Raw genomic sequence first — 24,063 nt, forward strand, 5'->3', positions numbered from 1 at the left:
ATAACTTTCTTGGGTGGCGTAAGCCAGGGAACCTTGTTGGCTAGGCTTATGTAGGTCCTTGGGCCGATAGCCTAGTACCTACCTATGAATCTATGAACCTATGTACATAATACATAACCTGTTGTCTAGCTGGTTTCTGTCTGTTCTCTGTACAAATGTGCAGACGTCGGGTATCCATCTTGGCTACTTACAGGTAGTCTATGCTTGACTGACACTGACATGTCTGCCCAGCTGTGTTATGAATGCCACAGCTAGGAAACCCCACCCTGTATGCACCACATGCTATGGATACCTCAACTAGACTACCACAGTCAACAGAACATGCTTGGGTACAGGTCTGTAACCAAGACACTGGCCATGTTATATAACATATGTTGCATGCATGTCAATTGGAGCACCTCACTGGCCCTCTGAAAGAGAAAACCAAATGATTGGATGTTGCATTTAAATGTCACATGGGGATCATTCAAGTGGCATCAGTTGATAGATGACCTACTGACAAATGTCAGGTGGCATGATATCAGTGTATGCACATCCCCTACTCTTCTCATCTATCCATGGATATTAGCCTGGTACACACCTAGGAATACCTGCACCTATGGACCCCAGTACTGACAAATGTGTCAGTGTGCATTACTGAGAATAATAGTGTCTGTGTGTTTGTAAACATGTAGTTGATAATACCTGGAGGGCCTTCTCACGCACTACACCCCCCATTGCCATACTTAGAAATATCTGCTGCTGTAATTGACATTAAATATACCTTGTTGCACTCTTCACCCTATGGGCTACCTGGAGCTTGTAGTATCAGCATAGCATTGTTCTACAAATGGATAGATAGGCATGGATTACCATCTGAGTCCTGGCAAGTGTGTGTATGTGTGCGAGTGTTTATATTTGCAGGAGACAGCATTCTGAGGCCACATTCTCCAAATACAATACACCCTGCCATACATTATAAGGGATAGTGATGTTGCTGACATTAGGAGAAGCATGACAAACCCCCACCCTACTATACCTGTGGCATGTGCAATAAATGCATATCCCTGTAATAGCACTGATTAGATAGACAAGGGGTTGTATTTCAGTCCTGGTCAGTGTGTGATTGTGGGTATGTCAGACCATTATCATGGGTTTCAGTGGGTACAATATCCAATGTGGGGTGTGGGTGCTGGGTATACTGTCTTTACACCATGGTACCCCCAGAACATGTCCCAAGGTCCACTGTATGAGGACCACTGTCACCATCAACCATACAGGTAACTGATTACACTATCCAGCCCAATGATGCATGTGCTGTGTGCAAATTCTCTGTAACAGAATGGACTCACTGACAAGGTAGTTAGCACTTCTAAACCCAGGTGTGTCAGATGTGTCTATGACTGTTATGTGTTTGTCAATCTGTATACGACAGTATGTCATACTATATATTGTTCATTAACACCCAGCACATCCCCCATTACCATACTGTACAAGGCCTGGTGATGTTCTTCACTTAACAAGAAACTCGGGACACACCTCATCCTAAAAGCTGTGTGGTGTGTGCAATTAAGGCCAAACACATTAGTAGCAATATGTACCTAGGTAGGGGTTCTACTCTCAGTGTTGCCAAGTAAGTGTGTGTGTGTGTGTGTGTGTGTGTGTGTGTGTGTGTGTGTGTGTGTGTGTGTGTGTGTGTGTGAAGGGATCTACTTCAGTTTGCAGAAAATACATGTCCCAGGAGATCATTTGTCCAAGAACTGACTGGCAAAAGCTAACATTTCAAAGGAATCATCTTGTGGAAATTCATTCCATCAAAACTAATAGTAGATGTGTAAATGTCCTTTTCCCCACCGTACAGCTGTACAGCAATACTGGAGTGGGTATATATAGTTGGGTGTGGTTGTTGTGGGCACAGCCACCCTCATTGGGGTTATTGTACTGTGTATCCCCCCGCTTAGTCTGCTGTTCGACTGTACAGTTTATGTTAACAGGTTAAGTAGTTGTTAATCACACTATGTGTGGTTCTATGCCACCCCACATCCTCCAATGTGGAGTGCTGTGCCACCCACACCAACACACCTATGTTTACCAACTCCAGGATTGCACTTCATTGGGGAAGAGGACATATACCTTGCCAGTACCATTGTCAATGATATTAAACTGGCAGACTGATTATTTACTGATGTGATGTTTTGCCTATTTTGTCTTGGTGAAATTACATAGGCCAAAATAAGTTCACTGGAAAATTAAGTACACCCATGTGTACAGTATTCTCTGTATATTGCATTAACACCAAAGCCTGTGTGTGTGTGTGTGTGTATGTGTGTGTTATTCACAAACATTTGGTGTGTGCCTCCCAGTACACTTACCATTGTCCACTGTAGAAGTACTGCTAACGTGAGCCACCATGCACTCACCCGTATACACCCCTTAGACATATCAGCCATGTGGCACATGCAATAACTGTTAAACAGACCTGCTGCTTGTGTGCAGCTGTACCCAGGATATGACACATCAATGTGTCATCACAGTGCCATACCCCTTGTAGGCAATGACAGCAGACCAACATCCTGCTGACACATAGACACCTACAACGCAAACTGAATACATTATGGAGACCACAATCAGTCAGTGTTAATAACACTAATAATGCATCATGGCTGGACAACTACACACCCTGACATGTAAGCATTAAACATTCCAGCTGAAAACATGTTAAACAGCATTACATTGCTAAACCTTAGTACATTCACCCTGTGTATCAGAACCATATTAGCATGTCCCTGCATTGATGGTATGGATGACAGAGATGTGGCACAGGTATCATCATTTGCACAGGGTGTGTTGTGGGTTTGCCAGAGACTTAGGCTGAGCAATTTGGTTGACATCATGTGTGTGTGTGTTAGGGGGCTCTTTATCAATTGGGCTGTGCAAATGTGGTGTGTGTAGGTATGGAAATGCCCTAGCTGTGTTGGTGATTTGTGTGTGTGTATGTATGCACACAGTTCTGCCATGTGGCTGCCTTATACAGGAGTTTGTTGCACAGCTGCAGACCGTACATGGCAGGGTGTACAGTTCACTGTGTCTGTCCACTTACATGGGAACTGTGCCTGCCAGTGGTTCCATGGGCACTACCAGGTAGAAGCCCAGATATGTTACTCTCTTCTGATGATGACAAATGTCCACTGGATCGGTGTCCCTGTTGGGACCAGCCAGGACCACATGCACACAGCCTGCTGCATTGTGATGTGGACAGCACCCTCCCTGCAGTGCTGGCGCTGGTACTGCCACTCCGGGAGTGGCAGTGACTTGTTGTACATCCACGTAGACCTCCATCTGTTGGTGTTGCTGACCTACGTCTTCATGGCAGATGCCCTACTCCCACCATATGCTCTAACACAGACACCACACGGTTGAGGATTCCCACCATCTCACCCAACCATCTATCCAGGACGTCTGCAAAATAATGGTGGGCACCTTCAAGATCACGGATGTTGTCAAGTGCAGCAGAATGAGTAGCCCTCTGGAGCCTCAGACTCTGTCTGGTGTAATGTTCCATACATGCCTCTGCCTCCATGATGGCCCAATACATGCTTCTGGTGACACCTGCTGTGGCACTTCTGCCAGGGGCATGATGGCCAGCAGCCCTCCTACGAGCACCCCTGTACATCTGCCCGTGTGGTACCTCGCCAGTCATCTGGCTATGGCTGCTGTGTACAGATACACTTGCCATAGTCCCCACACTGTCCTGTCCCATGCTACCACACACCAACTGTCCCTCATCTATGGCCACTGGAGATGGGGTATGTATCGGCATTGTGACTTTGTGCAGGGATGGGGTGGATAAAAGTGGGATGTCAACCAATTGCACAGCTTCAGCCCCTGACAACCCAGCCTGTGCCTCACCATACCTATCATCATTGTCAGAGTCTGTATGGACACTAACATCAGTTTGCCAGAAGTAGCGACCCTGGCCCACCTTGCCACCTGTTAGGGGAAAACAAAAAATGCAATTTAAGACCTGTACGTTATTGCTTACTTCTACACACACACTCACACACACATGCACACACATGCACAAACAAGCACACACATGCACACACACGCACACACACACAAAGGCACACACACACACACACACACACACACACACACACACACACACACACACACTTACAGGTGAGGTGGCACAAATATATTACACAGACCTCTCATTATCCAGCAGTCAACATGCATGACATATGGCACTCAACAGCATGCACTGCAGCCATACTCAGTCCTTGTTACCAACAGTATACATATCTATGATGCATGAGTTGTGTTAGTAGGTGATGCCCCTTCCCCTGGAACACACTGCACCCATGTACACAGTATTGCTGTGCACCTGTACAGCACCATTGTTTGTACTGTGCACCATACCTAATGAGTGTACACACCATTGCTGAATGTGCATATGTGTGGCAGTTATGTTTGCTGTGTTGCTCCCAGCACCTATGTGTTTGTCTGACACATACCTGGGATTATATGAGGTCAGATGTCAATAGTTAATGCCTGACCTCTGATTTGCAGATCTCATCATCAGCAGTGCATATATGAGCAATAAAATCCGATTACACTGACAACCATCAAAGCTTACTGTGGCTATGAGGAGTGTACACACCCTTGTTGACATGCCAGCCTCTTCCATGATATCAATGGGGACACAATACTGCATATGTTAACATTACACACACCTGATATGTGACATATGACCTGCATATAATATGTGGGTTGCATAAGTGTGCACATCCTTAACACAATGGTTTGTTGCAGCACCTGTTAAGTGAACTACAGCAGTCACTATTCCTGAAAGGGGTATAATAGCACGGTCCATTTCACCTGCCATTATTTGGTCACCCTGCCCTACAAATGTCCCCAAATCTGTTGGATTGCAAGGTCAGCTCATGTGCACACCCCTTAGAGGTCACACAGTGCCTTTACTATTGCTGTGGAGTCAGGGTTATGTCTGGCACAATTCATGACCTTGACTGTGTTCAGATACAGCCATTGTTAGGGAGCTTTGGATGTATGTTCCAGTTCACTGTTGTGTTTCAGGATGACACCCCTTCCCATCCTCAGCCTTGTTGCACATGAGTGTCATTTTGCAGTGTTCCAAATTCAGAATGCCATGTCTACTGGCCTAGTTCCTGCTAATGAACAGCAAACCTAAAGGTGTAAATTGGCACCAGCAAGGTAAAAATGGGGATGGTGGGCCTGAGTCGGAGTGAGGTGTTGCTTGTGCACCACATGTATCTTTATTAATACTGTCTGTAGGATTCAGCCTTGGTCTCAGTACACCATTTCACATTGCAACACATGCCTTTGGGAGACTTGATGTTATGCATATGCTACTTGTAGAGAGCCCTGGATGATGTTTCCTGTGGACCAACTCTTACATCTGATTACCGTAACCTATAGGCTACACTTATGCAGATTCCAGGCAATTGTCGACACAGGTACTGCACAGGCAGTACTTGCTAGACATTCCTGCAAGTCCCTCAGTGTTGCTGCATGTTTCTGGGCAGCCTCCATGACCAGTTTGCAACATGTGTTGTCATCTGTCTTGGATGGGCATATTTTTATTTTCTACATTAATGTTGTCCCATACTTCATACACACATACATGACTATCTGCACCGTTTGCCATGGTATATGCAATGGTGAGCTAAGGCTACTTCTCCCACTAATGAGTGCTACCTTTCGGATATGGGATCCAGTCCATGATTTGTAAGATGCGTGGAAGCCACAGCTGCCTCTGTTGCAGGTGAGTGTGCAAATTTCATGCACATACTTCCTGGACAGCAGACCATTACTTGGTGTGACATTGAGGCCCTGTACTTGATGGAAGGTGTGTACGCAAGAACAGTGAATGCTGTCAGCATCTCAAAAGCTACTTCCACAATATGTTATTTGGAGTGTGTGCACACATATGCTTCCAGTGTCTGTTAAGGTATGCATTCCCCATATTTGCTGTCCTAACATAGGATTCCATATTATACATTCATTACTCATGTTAGGATCACATTACAAGATGTAAAAGGTGTGGCATGTAATATTGGGATTTACCGTTGTTCAGATCAGGAACAGTTGCCATTGTAATAGTGGTGTATACACTGCTGTAGCCACTGTATAAGGATAATGTTTCAAACATGTCCCTACTGTAGGCCATTTGTCCCACCATTATGTTCATCTCTGTTCACACATCTTGCACTGACAGGTTGTTAGGTATACTGCAGGACTCTTACATACCCATCAGATATGCCACTATGGTGAGCACTGTGATGCAGTGCAATTAACAGCAAAAATAAGTGAACATGTACAGCATGCATTATGAGTCAGTGTATTAAATGTGTGCATGGCAAATGCCATGGCCATAACATGACCAGTGTATTGGCAAACCTGAACAAGACAACTCCATACTCACCAGCAACAGGCTGCTGCCCCAGTTGTATACCAGAGGGACCTACATAGTTGTGTGAGAGACATAATGTCAGTATCCACACCTGTAACATTAGTACAGGGTGGGAGCAGCATTTCAGTGCAGCAACAGTACAAACCCACAATACTAGACATTATGTACATCGGTTCATTACTATACTGCAGCAACAGACTATGTTATCTGACATATGCATGCAGATACTTTACAGATGAAGATTAAGAGCAACGGTAGTCTACTAATGTGCCCTGTGGCCTTACCTGCACACTCCTCATCCATTGTGTGGGTGGCACCCACCTCTACAATGCTATTTTCAGGTTCCTGGCTTGGCTGGAGGACGGGTGCCCCAAGGCTGGTGAGGAGCTCCTCAGCATGTGTCAGTGGGGGCTGGATGGCACGTCCCCCACCTGTGGCTAGCTGGTCCCTCCTAACTGCAGCAGCACACTGACGGACATGATGGATCGGATTGATGCTACAATGTCACATCTGGTCAAAATGCAGGTCAACATCATTTACCCTGTGGACAAGCTCATTCCACAGGGCGGTCCTCTCCTGCAGATTATGGGCCCTGTATCCAAATAGGGTTCCGTGATGTAGTACAATAAAGTTTATGATGATATCATTTCCTGGGGTGTATATGCAGGGAGCCGTTCATGAGACATTGTACCTGGAAGACATAAACAGGAAATAAAGTCATAGGACCTCATACTGCAAGGATTTAAAGGTTGTTAATTGACATCTCTCTCTCCCCTTGGAATATCCCAGTGCTGAATTCTTGTAAGTGGTTTCAACTCTGCGCCTTGGATGCAAGCAAGTCAGAGGACCATGGATTGAAGACATCAAAGAAGAGACAGCATAGAACAATGAAACACAACAGGAGAGACTCACTTGCTTCAAGGACGCAAAGGATAAGTATGCATTAGGTAAAGCTTGTGTATATCTGAAGAAGTTGTGGACGAAAACGTACTGCTTACTGTTGTCGTCAGTATTAGTGAGTGCTGTGCTGTGCTTAGTACCTGTCAATAAATGTGTTTCCATGGAAACGGCTATCTGGGTGCTTTTTTCTGTTGTTGATGTTTACACCAAACCTACTGTTGGGAGATATATCCTATTGTTCAACAAATATTGAAATGTGTTTCTATTCATGTTCCATGTTGAAACACTATCATTGGTGGCCTGCTACTATCAATGTAACCTGCATGCCGTTGCAATGGCCACTGTGGTTCCATATATGTATGTGTTCTGTTTGCTATGCAGCTGTTCCAAATCTTGTGTTTTGGGTTATGGGAATATCTATGCATGCTGTTATAACTAATCCTGGATTGTGTTGACTATTACTAACCCACATATGTTCTAAAACTGCAACACAATAGCATGTTTGGGAAGGCCGTTCCCAGTGGGCCCACCTCTCACACCTCATCTGGCCATGGCAGTGGGCCCTTTTTTTTTAAGGTGAGAGAGAGATGCTGGGGAAGGATAGTAGGTATATTTGAGGAGGTAGGTTGGGTAGGAAGACAGACAAAACAGCATACAGGGGCAGTATATGACACATATTGTGGTAAACACCTTGGAATGGCAAGGGTGTTTTGAAATCGGAAGCACATGAGCCCTCAAATGGATACAGTGGGACTGAGGTCCCCAGCCATGGGCAGTCACCACTACACCTTCACAGCCCTAAAGATGGCTGTTCTGGGGGCTGAGCAAGAGGGGAAGACTGACCCTCTAAATGTTCCATACAGCCTTCAAGCTGGCGTAGCAGATCTCTAAACTTCCTTTGGAACTAGCTACACACCAATCCCCGGACCTGACTTCAGGTGACAGGATTCTATCCACACCTGCTCCCAAGGGGGGAATGAGCCCATCCCCTGAGGTGGTTCCACCTGAAGGTGGCGCAGGCCTAGCGGATGAGGAGGTCCCAGGGTGAGTCCCAGACATGCTGGGGCATGGTGCCATGGCCAGATGAGGTGGGTGAGGTGGGCCTGCTGGGACTGGCCTTCCCAAACGTGCTATGATGTTGCAGTTTTCAAACATATGTGGGTTAGTAATATCCAACACAATCCAGGATTAGTTATAACAGCATGCATAGATATTCCCTTTAACCCAAAACACCAGATTTTGAACAGTTGCATAGCAAACAGAACACATACATATATGGAACCACAGTGGCCATTACAATGGCATGCAGGTTACATTTATAGCAACAGGCCACCAATGAGAGTATTTCAACATGGAACACTAATAGAAACACATTTCAATATTTGTTGAACAATAGGACATATGTCCCAACAGTAGGTTTGGTGTAAACATACCCATTGATTTGTGTGTTTAGATTATTGCTACAGACATGGTGGGGGGAAGATGTCAATTAACAACTTATATATCCTTGCAGTACTCACAGCTTTAATGATCATTGATGTAATCATTTCTGTACAGGTATTATTACAATAACCTATGGCCTTGGTTTGGGTAGTGGTATGCTTGTACACAATGTATACTTCAGCTGTCTTATAGCTAAATTCTACATCTCTTACCTGGTAGACCTGTGGAGGGAATGTCTGTTAACACTACCTGACTGTTTCTACACATATTCCCATATTATGCATTAATAATATGCACATACAGCTCAATCTCTTAATGTACACACTCTGGACAAAGCTTATCGACATGGGAGTACAAATAGGGACATATTTTGAATATTGCTCTCCTAAACTTGGAGAGTTGCTAGAGTGACAGGATTTGTTTTAATATATATTTTCTGATGGTTTTGAGGTCTGAAAATCAAATATATGTCATTATTTAGTGACTACAATTCTGAGCTCATCCCACTGATTTGCCAGGTAGACAGAGGAACAGGCACAAATTTGAGCCAATTATCTGGACATTCTGAAAGAATCTGTATAGTTGAGAGGTATGATTATGCATACAGCTTACTACCACTCCTAGGATTCGAACCATGGCTGTGTCTGCTAAAAATACAATTTAAGTTTCACCAGAATATGCTATTTGGATATTGCTGTCTATTTCTTCAGTGTTTTTCTTTCTAAGTCACTCTTGGTTGTACAATCTGATCTTGTACTTACAACAGTCTTATACAGACATTCCTAGACATTTTTTATATGTCGCATAATGTGGATAACAGTGGTTAACACAACATTACTATTCAGAGAATGCAACAATAAATGCAATACAATACCAAAGTAAACATAACCAGTCCAGGATTTAGAGCTTTATTACCAGGCAGTTACAGTTTTATTTAAATATGACCTATATGGGACTATTACTGTCATATTTTCTGGTTTATGCAGGACAACCCATACACAGTTTTTATACTGCCAGGTGGCTTTCTACTATTTTATATTTTGTTTGGTATGACTACAACAAGCAGGATTGTTACTCACCAGCCTCACGATGCAGCCTTTGCAACCTAGTAGCATGGGCTTCCTGATTCACAGCCCACTCAGCTGCAGCTGTAAGGGAAATAAAGAAATATTTAGGCATACCTATCCATTATATACACAGGCTGGACATTAGTAAACAGTTATTGGTATGGGTACATACACACTGCTGGGACATCACCCCTCTGCCTTGCTTCTTTGGCCCACTAATCCAAGAGCTCCCTCTTTCTCCGCTTCAAGTTGGCATAGTGGTGTTGGACCTGCTCACCAGTCAGAGGGATACCAGTGGCACTGGTGAGATCACTAATGAGATGGTCCCAGGCTACCACTTTATTTTGGGAGCCTTGGTACTGGCCCTGTAACAGTCTCTCCTCATGATTTTGTACCAGGAGTCCTACCATGACCTGGGACTCCTGCATGCCCCAGCACTGCACACGGAAGTGCATGCCCTCACCAGCTTTTGCCATACTGCCTACAGTGGGAAGCCGCAACCAGTTATGAGCTGTATTCCTGCCTGTGGGGTTTAAAAACAGACAAGTTCCCACCCTTTGCCATGATTGGATGGTTTTGAATATGCTGAGCTAAGCTAAGCTATGGGCAAACCTGCTTAGCTAAGGTTGGCAGTGTTTAAAGGGGCAGGTTCAGCACTGCTAACCAATGGGAAAATCCACTTAGCTAGACTACTCATTCCTTAGCAGTCATATTTACACAATGCTTACACCTGGTAAGCAGAGCTGTGCAATGCTTAGCATTGCTTATTTTGCATTTTATAGACTATCTGCTGTATGGCATTGATTTATCATTCATTACATATTATAATTTTGTTTACTGTCCCTGACATCCTCCAGTGTGATTTCATTACATTTATTCATGTGTAACTATACTGTGTGGGGCACTTGTGTTTATATGGGGGCTTCACAATTTTATTAAAATGACACCTCACATCTGGACCTAATATAGTACTCTGGTTAACAAATATATGTTATTTAGTAGCTAATTATAAAAATAAATATTTATGTACTGCTTTCACATGTAAAATGCAAATTGGTTGTAGTGGGGATTGAACTGGGAATGGCTGCTTACAAAGCGTACGCTCTAACCACTACACTACTGAAATACTGCTTATGCTTGATGTATCTTGCTATTTAACATCTTCTGCTGTTTAAGCTGGACTAAGTGTAGCTAAGCAACGGACACACCTGCACCGCTATGCTTTAACTTTATTGCATGTTTAAAAAAAATTATTTGTTGTGTTATTTTATTTGTACACTTCAGAATATCCCTGCTAATGCTGAACCTGTTATTCTAGCAACTTTCTGCTTTGTGGGATCATTGTCCCCTTTTGGCTTTGTCCACCTTCCTTACTCTGACGGGTTGGGAGGTGTGTGCTATGTGCTTATGCTACATGTGTTATTCTAACAACATTTGTCTTGCTATGGACAATTGTCCATTATGGCTTTGACTACATTTGTTATTCTGATGGGTTTGGGGGGTTATGAGCATTCTCGCTCATTTTAAATTGCCAAAAGGCAATTGTGAAGTGCAGGGGGCATGTATATTGTGAGAGCTCTGCTCTCACACACACCCCCTGTGCTTTTACATGGAACCATGTCTGTTTTAGAGCATGGCAGTGTGCCTTCATACCTATATATGGCGCACTGCTGTGCTGAACAAGAACGGTCCCTGCCATGCAGGAATAACTTATTCCTGCATGGCTGCTTGCTGAATCCCAGGGTTTATCTTTTAATTATGTTAATAACATGTCTATTTTGTCAGCATAAGGGACCTCCTTTTTCTAATGAGTCACAGGCAAATTTAGATCACCTACCAGAATAATATTATCATGGACTGTAAGATGTAAAAAGTCTATTAACTGTGAAATGTCTCTCTAACGCCTGTTAGGAGGCCTACAAATACATAAACAATGTTACTCAGTTTGTTTTATTCTCATTCTAATTTCAAACTATCCATCTTGTTATATGAACTGATGAAAGACATTTGTCAATAACATTAACAGAGCTATTGATGGAAGCACACATGTCCCTATTCATGTTTTCAATATGAGCTCACTAGCTGGAATGAAGATTGTAGTAATCCATATAATGATCATAGGAGGTTACTAGGCTATCGGCCCTACGGCCCTTACAAGCCTAGCTTTGAAAAAAAAAATATGTATCCCAATTGACCATAGTTAGGTGGTCACTGGCAGTGGACATGGACAGCCCCTGTCCATGAGGAACATGGGTGCCACCCCCGAGATGAATTTACTGACATACCCAGGAGCTTTTTTTTAAACCTAGACATGCTTTCCAAAGGTGAGAATTAAAGCTTGTACATTGTGTCTGCAAGGTAAACACCTTAACCATTATAACCCCCATCCATAGTCACATGTAAAGGAATTACCAAACTTCCTCTTTCAACCGAGTCGCTGATTTGAAATCAGCACCACATTTTGCTTCCAAAAACAAATCTCCACAAATAGCAAACATTGAGTATCACATTTTGAGCTTTACAGTATACTGTGCTGTTTTTGACACACTGTTAAGAGTGTGTCCTAACAAATCTGCATGTTTAGCTACATTAAAGCTGCAGAGCTGCAGCCTGTCTTTCATCAGTGTGAAAGCATTTCCATGAATATCACCATGCTCTGGAAAAAATCGGTGTTTGAGCATGCACATTGAATATTCTAGTGATGCCTCTGTCTTTTAACCACTGATTTGTGTTTCATAACAATATTGCAGAAAAAATGGGATTTATTCATATATTAGGAATGAATTATGACATAGTCATGACATCTTTTCTGTTTAACTAGTTACCATCCTTTAGTCATCTGTATCAGGATGAACTATAATTTTATTATATTTGTTAGGTGATAATTGTAGTTTTACTAATGCTTCCTGAATGTTGATGACCTAAAAACTTGGAAGATACATAACAAAGGGTTCTCATTTTTACCATGCCCAATAAAAAATACCCGTTTTCCCTGATTATGGAGTCAACAACTGCCAAAAGCTTTCTTTACTGGCACTGTTTTCAGATATGTCAATTTCTTCACTAGTCACCTTGTTAACAAACTCATTTTCATCTGAACTATGAGTTATGTTCAGTTGTAAAAACAGAATATAGTTATTTTGTCTAAGTCTGTGATGAGTGTATCTCTGTCTTTACATTTATTGACTGGTCAGTCATTTACCCTTTCTTCTGTGAAGCATTTGGGTAAATTCACTTTGAGTGGTTATTCTTTTGTTTTCACACAGAGAAGATACAGAGTTTTTAGTCAAGGATTGTCATGGGGTTGTTAGTATTTCCTCATCTTGTTCCATCCTCTGACATTTGTATTTCAATATTTTAGTAATGCCAGTTTATTTTTCATCTATTACATGTATGTTTATATTCAGTATTTATCACATTGTGAATATTTGTAGAAATTTGGGTGAGATTCTCTGTATTAGTAATTGAATTGTTGTATATTATCTCATCTCCAATAATAATAGACCCAAGAAGGGAGAGAGGATTTAAATCATGGCATGCCAGTTGATTATCCATAGTCTGGATAGCTGGACCTTCCATGTCTCATATTTAAATCACTCCTGTATAAAAATCAAAGGAGGAACCCATTAAATGTATGTATATATGTAAAATGTCACTATCAACAAACCTTCTTTTATCCGCTAAACACTTAACACCTTCTTTTATCCTCTAAGATACTTAACAAACCAGAAAGTTTGTTATAGTTTAAACACATATGTAAAACAGTTGAACTTCTTGTGTACAGCTACCTGTAGCTATGCTTACTCTTCTTGCCCTCCCCCCTCTATGAAATCACTTACCTTATAAATATACCTTCTCCCTCAGGATGCCATCTTTACTCTCCTAATTAGCTTTAGGGTGCTGTTCGCTCCTGGCGGTGGAGTAAATAGGGTTTTTAGGTAAGCTTTTTTTTTCGTCCTGTTCAGAATTGTTAAACCACGCTGATGATATCCTAGTAAAGTACTAATTGCGTGCAGGACAGGTTTGTAAATAACTGTGTTGAGAACCTGCGTAGCGTGTACTATCCCCAGCTGTTTTGGCATGCTTCTGAGCGTTTTTACTGCACATGGAGTTCAGGTGTGAACAAAGTCACGGTTAGAATACTCTACAGCTCTGCTTATATGCTAAATGGATTATCTTAACATGCAACCTAAATGATAGCGTGTTTACTGTGTAGCCTTTTATGTTGCCTTTTTAGTTGATCTGGTAGAGTAGTTTTCAGGAACTTTGTAGCACCGGATAGACTGTGTGCTTTTGTGGCATGCTAACCACGCCATCAACTAATAGCGTTTAAGTGTTGCTTTGGACCTTTTATGACTACTATAGTCACTACATAGAGCTATAGACTCTGTTTTTGGACAATGTATGATTTATAAGAACTAACCTCTTGTCGGATACTAAAACTATAAACCACTCTTGTTACATAATATATTTATATATTAGACTGGAATCATGGCGTTCTTTGTACGCTAACAACGCTAATGACTACAAGCATTCTAGCGTTGTTTCAGACCTATAAAGACAGCTAAGGTTGCTGTGTAGAGTTTATGATTTTGCTTTTCACCATCGTATGGATTTGAAGAGCTATTGTTTGCCACTGTATAGTTATATAGAGCAGTATTTCCTGTTGCATACTATTACTATACATACGACAGAAATCAAGCATCCTCTGCCCAAGCACCTTATACTGACTAGCCTAATTAACAATGATGTGTGCAAATAAGGAGGACTAATTAGAAGCCTACCTTTCTAAAACAAACATATATATCTATCTATACAAATAACAAATGCAAACATGATAGAGAGTTATAAGACGAGTTGAACCTTATTGTTTCAGAGATATGCTGTTTTAACAAGTGTCTTGCTGAATGTAATCTTTGACTGAGTCATAGAAGAGTTTAACCTTTATTGTTCCTGAGCTATATTGCTTTTATAAGTGTCTTGCTTGAATGTTATCACTGATAGAGACATTGTAATATGTGCAGTCAAGACTGTTTTACTATGCAAGTTAATCTCTGTTCTATGCTCAAGTTACTACTTAATAAGCCTGTGTAACTGTCTATTTTTTATCTCTCTGTGTGTCTTACCACTGTCTCTCTTTTCCCTTTATATTCCCAGCTGCCCAACCTGGTTTCCCAGTATTAAGGAGGACTTGCCCTGCGTGCTGAAAAACAACTATTCTCCTCAACACTATGCGGTTTACCCTAACTAAATAACTAAACCTTTCCTCCCCTCTACTACAGTCCCCAAGGGAATTTAATTATAAGTAAAGTACGTACTTTAAACCAAAGTCTTAAGACAATTAGTGTGAGATATCCTAAGTTGTAAGTTTACTTTCACCAGCCAGGACAGCCGGCAGCCTTTACTATCTGCTCCCATACCTGTTACCCCTTCCCCATTCTTAGACTACAAGTATTTTTATTGTTCTTTCTCCTCAATCTTCTATAGCATACTTACTGCCCTGCACTCTTTTCTCAATATATATTGACTCTCCTATACAGCTTTTGTCCACTAGAGGGTAAATAGTTTCCTTTAGACCACCATTCTGACCCCAATTTTAAGTAACTTACAGGCTCTTGGATTCTAATATTCTGGAAGAGCTAATACTCCCACTCCATTCTTTCTTTCTTCTAATATTCTTCACTGTCAACCCTCTCTGCATATTCTATTATCAAGGCATTGTGTCACCTTACCCTCTGCTGCTTTACTTATCTTTGCTTACTGCTCCTCTGATTGTTTTCCTCGGGTGAACTCCTCTGTGGCTCATCCTGCTCCATTCGCCCTGCGGGCTCACTCCGCTCCCCTACCCTGTCCCCAAATTCCACCCGCCCCAGTGGTCCTAAACTTATACTCTAACTGCCGCACCCCTATGCATTAGGACCAACCTCTAACTCCTGCCCTTAAAGTGCTATTACCTCTATTATATTCTCACTTTACTCCTATCTCCTCCCCTTAAAGAACCATCACTCATTTACCTTTATCCATTACCCTACCACTCTATCCACAAATATCCCTACATTTAACCACCTTAACCTAAACAAATGGCTCAAGGATCCTGTAAACCATTACCTTTATTACTACTCCTAATTATACTTATCATTCCCTATCTACTTACTCTCTGCAAACACCATAGATTCATAGGACTGCATACCCACATTACACACACCTCTGTCCTTACCCCCAGCTCCACTCATAGTGTTAGCAACCTCTCCAGCTCAGCTAAGTACTCAGCAGCCATATTTCATAGACTCCATCACATCTCTCAATGTAACCCACTAGCTAGAAAAAATAAGAACCTATTTTTTAAACTTCTACAACTCATCCTAAAAGTTCAGATATACACCCTAACCCAGGTCCTACCACGATCACAGCTACACAGCCTGATACACCAACAATCTCTATCACACAGACACTTACCAAGCCCCCCAACTCTCTCCTGATAGCCCATCTTAATATTCATAGCATCAATAACAAAATAGCTTACCTGCATGCCCTTATTGATGGTTATTCCTTTGATATCTTCTGTCTGTCTGAAACATGGCTTAATCCATCAATACAAGACAGTGCAGTTCTACCCCCTGGCTATAATATCATAAGACGTGACCGTAACACTAAAAATGGAGGAGGCATAGCCATACTTTATAAGAATGGATTACAAGTTACCTTGTTAGACTCCAAACCTCCACTTTGCAACAATGCTGAAATTCTTCTAACTAAGATTCAGCTTAACAAAAGCAAAGCCATATATCTATCATGTGTCTATCTTCCCCCAGGCAATAACATCAACACATTAGAGGCTATCCTCAGCTGGCTCTCAAGTAACTACCCCCAAGAAACCATTATACTTGGAGATTTTAACATTAACTGGTACTCCTGTATATCTGAGCAGCCTTCTACTCATATCAACTTATATGGTTTTACCCAAACTATAACATCCCCAACCCGCACCAATAAAACTAACAACAAAACTAGTACTCTTGACTGGATACTCACTAATACCCCCCAACTAAACTATAAAACAGGCACCCTCCCTGAGGACATAAGTGATCACTTGCTTACCTATTTAATCAGAACAAAAACTGTCAACCTAAACTCTACCATCTGTAGAACTATTAGCACTACCAAAAATTTTAACCCTGCTCACTTTCAAGCAGAACTAGTCACCTGTGACTGGTCAACCCTGAAATACCTCCCAATAGATAATGCCGTGAAATACTTTACCTCTAAATTTCTAACCATTTTAGACAGCCATGCCCCATTATGCAAAGTTAGAATTAGAACCAAACTGGCACCATGGCTCACCAAAACGACCAAACAAAAAATCCTCTAAAGAAATAAACAATGGGCCAAATGGCGCTCAACAAAAAGCTCCTCAGACCACCTGCAATTCAGACAGCTAAGAAATGAATCAAAAAAAGACATATTAGCCGATAAAAGAAACTACTACTACCAACTACAACAAACCAACCAAAATAATCCCCAAAAATTCTGGCAAGGTATCAATAACCTCCTACAGCCTGGATGCTCAAGTACTCCCTCTCCCTCTGGCTCTGATCACAACAATCCCATCCAAATAGCTGACTCATTTAATACTTTTTTCACTGAAACCATACAATCCCTAGCCAACCAGCTATCCCCTAGCACCCCAGGCTCTGCCACAACCTTTAGCAATAATTTTCATCAATTTCATTTTCAGCCAGTGCCCACTTCACTTATCTGTAACCTCATACAGAAACTTAAACCCACTACTCTCTCTGCTGATAAATTACCTGCAGAATACCTGCAAAAAGCTGCTAAAGTCATAGCCTACCCCATATCCATCCTCATTAACAGAACTATTTCTGAAGGATCTATTCCCCTAATCTGGAAAGTATGTCACATTATTCCCCTGCATAAGGGCGGTAACTCCAAAGAGTTGTCCAATTATAGGCCCATAGCTATTCTATCTCCTTTGGCAAAAATAATGGAGAAATGTATACACATACAACTGTTAACCTACCTACTCGATCGCAATTTATTAGCACCCTGTCAACATGGCTTTAGACCATTTCATAGCACCACCTCTGCTCTCTTATCCTTCACTAACCATATTAACAGTAATCATAATATTGATACTCTATCCTCAGCTGTTTTATTGACCTGTCCAAAGCATTTGACATGGTGAATCACCACCTCCTTATAGACACACTCAAAAACCTGTCATTGGACAACCATACTATACAGTGGTTCCAATCATACCTACATAACAGGCAACAGGCTGTACTATGGGAAAATACTTTATCTTCCCATGTCCCAGTCACTCTAGGGGTCCCACAAGGATCTATATTAGGCCCATTACTCTTCTCCATCTTTACAAATGACCTTCATTCTGTAATTCCTCAAGCTGACTGTATCCAATAAGCTGACAACTCCACACTCATATGCGCTGCTGCTTCTCAATCAGAACTTCAGTCACTAACCCAAATGACCTTTAGTACAGTTGAAAACTGGCTCCTACAAAGACGTCTTATCCTTAATTCCAAAAAAACAAAAATGCTACTATTTACCCCCACCTGCAGAACCTCCCCACTTAACTTTACTATTACTTCAAATGATGGAACTATAATATCTCCTGAACCAACCACCAAACTACTCGGAGTACTAATAGATAACAACTTGTCCTTTGAACCTCACATTAATAACACCATAAAAATAGTAAACAAGAAACTAGGTTCCCTCTATAGAATAAAACCCTTTCTTACACCTCCAGCCAGGGTTACTATTGCTCGTACCTACCTAATCTCTACCTTGCTCTATGCCTCCCCTATCTATACCAAAATATGTAGAAGTAATCTGAGTAAACTTACATCCTCCTACAACAATATTGCCAGATTTGCAGCTGGATCCTCCTATAGAACTCATCACTGTATCAATCTGAATCAGTTAGGATGGTTAGAACTGCCAAATTTAATATTTTTCAATCAATTAATAGTAGCCCATAAGATCCTGTATTTACCTCAAAATACACCCATACTTACATCCCTAGTCATCCCCTATAATAACCTCAAGACCTAATGCTCAGCTAATAACCTACTTGTACAAATATCAAAATCCAACAACTTAGCTGGTGACACCTTGTTCTCCAATACAGTAGGTAAAGCCTGGAACATCCTCCCAAGCCAGCTAACCTCAATATCCTCTGTCAGCTTATTTAAAAGCAAGCTTAAACCCTACCTCAAATCACACTGGCTATGCCCCTGTGTTAACCCAGACTAAGTACCTAACTATTAACTAGACTCCCACAATCCCTAGCCTCCCATGATCATGATCTTGTGTTGTCTCACAAATTTTTAGTGAGCTTAACCTTTCTTAGGATTTTTTTTCTCATGTATATAAGTATATACTGCGGAATGATCAAACACCTTCATATACTATCGCAACCTATGTGTTAAATAACACTAGAAATTCATCCTTGTTTGCTGATCTTCTATACTCTATCTATTAATCTCTAGTGTTTTTCTTTCTTAGGTTTTTGTGAGACCTTAGTATCTCTTATCACAAATTACTAGGTGTATCTAATTTTGTAATATGTTATAAAGATTTGTACTACACCATTTCTAATACAAATGTATTAGTCTTATTCATCTCTTCTTAGATAACTTTTTCCTTTTTCCTACTGAAATATAAAACATATGATCTTAGGCTTGTACTATAATTGTTAAAACTTCTTATGTACCAAATTATACTGTTATTGTCTTTGTCTTGACCTTTTATGTTGTTGTAATTTGCGGAGCTTTTCTCCCCGGGCCTCCACTGAAAATGGACAAATATCCAGCTGGACTACCCGGTCAACAAATGTAAAATAAAATTAAATAAAAATTTTGTATTCAGCAGGAAAGTTAGTTTACAGTAAATTGTTAAATGCAGAATGATAGGTAATCCTTCCATGTTTAACACAAGCAGTTAATATACAAATAAGAGCTCAACTACACTAGAATTATAAGTCATAAAACAGGGTGTAAATGTTATAAAGTAACATTTTTCAAATCTGCAATTTACTTGATGCCATTTACTAAATTTGCACTCCAACAGAAAATAACCAATAAAACTGTATTGCAGTCATCAATTTTGACATAAACAATTCAAATCAGTTTACTCATTCCATATTTATAATGAAATCTCTGTGTAAAAAAGTGCAAATTATAAGCAATGAGATGGTACAGCTATGTACATAAACTCCAGCCTTGAATATCAGGAGTCAGTGGAGTCAAAATGGTGCCTATATTAATATAAATGGTATTTTCCAAGATGTCCACATCAGTTACATTCAAGTTCTGGTACTAGACGTCTACAGGCTACTGAGTTTATGCTCTAATGAAATCTTTAAATTTGTTGAAACTGAGGCAGTTTTAGTCACAGTGCATCAGCTGACCTATTGTGACTAACAATCGTATTAAATATATTTGAAATACTACTGAGTGTTATCATTTTCAGTTAAAAAGAAAATGATTAGGAACACATTAAAAGTATTTTCTGTGATATATATACAAAAAGATACCTGAGTCAGGATATTCTATTAACAATATTATAGTAGAGGCACCCCTGAAGCAAGAAAAAAACCTCAGAACAGACATTTATACAGTTTCTTAAAGTTTGCACTTAAAAGTTATAATAATAAAAAGTAGAACGAAAAAGTATTGTTATTGTATCTAACTAAATGGTAGTACCCAGGCCCCATATCCATTTATACTTGCAGAAGCTCAGGTTTCCGATTTACAAGGTCTGCAGCAATTTAACAATAATGGGTAGAATAACCTGAGCACCGGCAAAATAAGCTGTATGTTGAATGCAACTATTTCTAAAAAATTCAGCAATGGAGATATGTTTTGTAAAAGATCCACAAAAAGCATTTATTAACAGAAGTACAACAACTGAAAATTAATAGCTGAATGCTAGAAACTAAGCAACCATATCCCCACGTACTTGTAGCAGTTTAAAGGAAATGGTGATCTATCATGCAACCACTTGCAAACCAAATTGTTATACAACTACTGACCTAAAGTAAACCATCAAAGCCATCAAAATATAGTGAGTCAACTACTTAAAGTTTAATGTGACTAAGAATAAATCTATCAGAAACTGGGATAGAGCTCCATTTGCATCAAACCACAAGTTATATCTGTGTGTGTCCTTTAATGTTTCTTTATCTAAACTATCAATGTCATGGTTAGCAAGGTTTAACAAGTTTACGTCAAGCAATGTACATACTGAGCTGTTACTAATGACTATCATGATAAGAAGACACATTTAAATTTGTTCATTTTATATATATATATATATATATATATATATATATATATATATATATATTTTTTTTTTTTTTTTTTTGTAGGTTCACAGTTCACCTCAAGGTACACCTCTCAGTTGTTATGATTTACTGTTAATGTTATGAATTTTGCCTTTCAGATTTATCCTCCTACATTTATTGATTTTCTTCAAAAAGTCATACCTGTCTTGGGGTCCAAATATTATAATCAAAATAAGCATATAGAAAGATTCCATATCACTAACTATATGAAATGTAATATCTGAACATATTCTATTCTGAAAAAGAGAAATATTTCCTCTTTTTGAGTGCTATGATTTTTTTTTTAACGAAAGTATTATGAATGTTAATATATGGTTCAAGGGCAGAGCACTGCATTGGGGACCTTAATTATTTAAAAAGGAAGTTAAGAATGTTGTGTGTTTATAATAGGAGTGGATACTGTAATTTATGCGTGCATGAATCTTGTACAAAGTAGTTTAAAATGGCTATACTTTTAGAAATGTAAGATAAGAAACTAGTCTTACTTTATTTTCAGTACTAATGCTTGGCTTCCCTATGACTCATTTAACATGCTATGGATGAGGCTCAATGTCGTTAAATTCACTCCACTGATGTTGAACTTTTTTATTGCTATTTTCCATATAAAATCACTTTGGGTGTGCTTTGTAAGCAAGTGCCAGCAGTAATTCATTTATTTTCAGGTTTTGCTGTATTTATTTGTTTATTTTAATGCATTTCCATTTTGTTACCTAAGATAGTTTAACTGAGCTAATAACACCTTTTCTGCATATACCTTGGTAGAAAATCTACACAAGTAACAAGAACACAGAAACAATGGACTCCTTATATCTGCCACCTTCCTTGACTTGTCCAAAGCATTTGATATGGTTAACCACAATAAACTCCTTCTTTCATTAGCAACTCTAAACCTTGCCACCCCTGCCATCTCCTGGTTCAAAAACTACCCAGAGGGAAGGAAACAAGCTGTTATGTGGCAAAATCAACTCTCCCCCTCCCTACCAGTCTCCCTAGGAGTACCCCAAGGCTCCATCCTGGGGCCACTTCTTTTAACCCTCTTAATCAATTAGCTACCAAACAGTATTCCTAAAGCCTCAATAGTGCAATATGCAGATGATACCACCATAATATTCACAGCCAAATCAATTGACATCCTTCACTCCCTAACACAAGAATGCTTTTCCCTAGCAGAAACTTGGATTACAAACCAAAGGCTCACTCTGAACCCAAGTAAAACAAAGCTAGTACTCTTTAGCTCCAACAGAGCCACACCTCCCACTGATTCTTTCTTCATCTCCTCCTTTAACAAGACCACAATCACCCCCACAAATCATACCAAACTCTTAGGGGTTGAAATAGATAATCACCTTAGATTTGACCTACATATTTCTATAACCATAAAAAAGTACATAAAAAACTTGGCCTACTGTATCTCAATAAAAAATTCCTCACTGACCACTCCAAAACTACAGTAGCGAGGACTCACCTACTATCCACCCTACTTTATGCCTCCCCCGTGTTTACAAATCTCTGCAAATCCGACCTAAACAAACTTGATAGTTGTTATAATAAGATAGCAAAATTCGTTACAACCTCTCCCATCAGAACACATCAATGTGAATGCCTAAAAAAACTCAATTGGCTCGAACTACCACTACTACTTCAACTCAATCAACTATCACTAGGCCACAAAATAATACATAACTCTGAAAACACCCCAGCCCTACAAAATCTTTTGCAACCCTATACAACTGCCAGGCCCTTGAGGCCTAGCACACAAAACCTCCTCAAAGTAACCAAATATAACAATGAAGCTGGTAAGTCGGTCTACAGTCACTGTATAGCAAAAATCTGGAACTCCCTTCCTGCCCACATAACTGACAACAAATCCCCATCACAGTTCAAGAAACTTGTTAAAACTCACTTTTTGAATAATTGACTGTGCTCCTGTATCCCCCCTGGCTAATGTCTCATTAGAACACTTCACCTAACTTAAGTAACTCTGTTAATCCAACCAATCATAGTACTGTACCCACTTAGGACTGTTAATCTACTGCTCATCCCATCTCTCCAGGAGTTAGGGAAAACTACCCCAGCGATGCTGTGCTTTCCATAAGCAACTAAAACCAGGAAAAGACATACTGTAAGTCAATTTGTTATCCTTCTCAACTAAAACCAGGCAAAGATATATAGTAAATCAATTTGTTATCCTTCTCAACTATAGCGAGCAACATCTGCTCTCTCGGAGCCTTATTCTACGTCTCTTTTCTTTTACTCTAATAGTAAATCTATCACAGGAATCCTAAACTTAGGAATATCTTCTAAAATTTAATATTATATTGTAGAGAATGAATGTATCCTATCTGTTAGTTAATATGTATGTCAAAGTCTCTTCTATGGAAATTGTATGTCAAAAGTCTGTCCTTAAAACTATGTTTTGTAAAAAATTGTTCTCTTGGAGCTTTTCTCCCTGGGCCTCCACTCAGAATTGACTTGTAATCCAGATGGACTCTCCCAGTCAACAAATGTAAAATAAAATAAATAAATAAAATAAATAACAGGCATGTAGTGCTTGAGAAAAGTAACAGACAATTGTGTAGTGTATTATTTGAGCATGGATATAATAGACTAGGAGAATGGAAAATACATATTTATATCATTCAGCAATGTAATAATTGAACATAGATCTAAAATCAGTAAAAATGTACAAAGCATATACTAGGAATGTAATAAATTTGTGCTTTAGGGTATATATTTGTGTTGACTTTATATACATGTTATAGTGCTGACTAGGGTATCATACATTCATAAAATTATCAGTGGAAATAATATGAAACAGACCCAATAAAGACACT

Source organism: Protopterus annectens, chromosome 1.part0 (assembly GCF_019279795.1).
Source record: "Protopterus annectens isolate FY-2018-M chromosome 1.part0, PAN1.0, whole genome shotgun sequence".
Lineage (NCBI taxonomy): Eukaryota > Metazoa > Chordata > Ceratodontiformes > Protopteridae > Protopterus > Protopterus annectens.